Below are 1747 nucleotides of genomic sequence, written 5' to 3' on the forward strand. Positions count from 1 at the left end.
AATTCTAATAAATATGAAGAAATTTTTTAAATATATATATATTTAACTGAAGCAAAAAGATGGAAAATAGTTTACAAGACTCACAATACAACTACAATCAGTGTAAACTTACTAAAAGATAAAAAATTGCAATAAAAACAATTACATTTATAAAAACAAAACTACAGGTATGGTGTTCCATTTGTGCCCAAAACACAATAGAATATTCTCTCATGCTCACTTTTTATATGCCTTGCAATGATGTTCATTCTTCTTTTATCAGAGTTTAAACACCAACATTTAGTGACCAGATGTGTTATATTTTGTTATATACAGTATCCGACAAATAAGGGTTTACATATATGTCTGTTGCGTTCTCAAGTGACATATAGGTCAACAATGGCGGCGTCATTTGGAAGGAGCCTGAAAATTTTGATGTATTGGTGCGTATTTGTTCTTTTTGGATTAGTAAAATAAGCAGATAGGTTAAAAAAATAATAATCTAGAAATTATAACTTAAGCAAATTTGCTTGGCTCCTACAAAATGCCGCTCTGGGGATGTTTAAGACTGTACTTTGTTGTTGTTGAGGAAAAACCCTCGTCAAGTCTAATCTAATTTAGTAGGTAACTTATAACACAGACCGATGCAAGTTATAAATGCTTTGCGCATTAGTCTAGGGTTTTTTTTTTAAATGAGCAAATTTACTAGCCTAGCAGAAATTTTGCAAAAGCTGCACTTGATTTCCAAGTTTTATCTTTATGTTGCTCTACCACCCTGCTCGATCTACTATTTATAAGAGTTGCCATAATTCTTTCACCTTTTTTCTGCATTTAGCAGCAGATTATTTTCAATACACTTCTCCTATTTGATCAGATTTACAATAATACTGGTCTTTGGCAACTAAACTTTCACTTGATTTTTAGTGAATCCAGTCAAATGCTGTATTTACATTGAGCGCGTACCTGCATTTCAGAATTACGTATCGATATGTCTGGGAAAATCTACCTGGTTAAACATTTTCAAACTGCACCATTTCATATAGTTTGGAATAACCTTTATTTATTTTTTTTTTAGTTTGGTTTATAGTTTGCAAAGAGAACCGTTAAATTTCATGTTCATTGGACGCGAACAAGTTGCATACAGGTGTGCAATATTTTTTATTTTTTGGCACGAACGGAACTCCACACGCAGATGCTCGTTCTGTAAGATCTCCATTTAGCATTTTTAAATTATTGTCTGTAGGCTGCTGGTCCATGGGAAGGTAGCTGCTAAGCTAATAGATAATTTTGCTGTTAGCATCACTTCCGGTTAGCTCGGATGCTAAGTTGTCAGCACATTGTGATAAAAGTCGGTGAAAACTCGTGTTTGTGAGCGTCATGTAAGAGTGTCAGTTTGTAACATGACTCGGAGCGTCACAGGCGGAAGGTCAAGGAGCAGCAGGACGGAACGGAAGCGGGAGTAAAAAAAAAAAAAAAAAAAAAAGAAGCCTATCCGCCATTGTGGAATAGAGTGAGAGGGATATTCCAGTTGGGCACTCGTGAGTTTCAGGTTGACTAATAAATATCATTTGAGGCGGGAATCGATTAACAGACGCTGGTTTTCGCAGACACGAAGCGGCTCCCCCCCCAGTCGAAAGCCACCAGAAGAGGCAGCTCGTCGGGGTCTGAGCACGGCAGGAAAACGGTTTCGAGTGATTGGAGCGAGCCAGGAAAAGCACCGGAGTGCAGGAACAGACACGGGCAGTGTGCGTGGGGGGGGGGGGGGGGG

General features: G+C 37.8%; 1 long non-coding RNA gene across 1 annotated transcript in view; it reads left to right on the plus strand.

Moving 5' to 3' along the window:
• Window positions 1-1064: 1064 nt before the first annotated feature.
• Window positions 1065-1747, plus strand: part of LOC119426333 — a 1517-nt gene continuing 834 nt past the window's right edge. The window contains exon 1 of the long non-coding RNA XR_005187614.1: window positions 1065-1517. This is a non-coding gene — a long non-coding RNA (uncharacterized LOC119426333). The remainder of the gene's footprint in view (window positions 1518-1747) is intronic.

The sequence above is a fragment of the Nematolebias whitei genome, chromosome 20 (assembly GCF_014905685.2).
Source record: "Nematolebias whitei isolate Nwh7 chromosome 20, NemWhi1, whole genome shotgun sequence".
In the NCBI taxonomy this organism is placed as follows: Eukaryota; Metazoa; Chordata; class Actinopteri; order Cyprinodontiformes; family Rivulidae; genus Nematolebias; species Nematolebias whitei.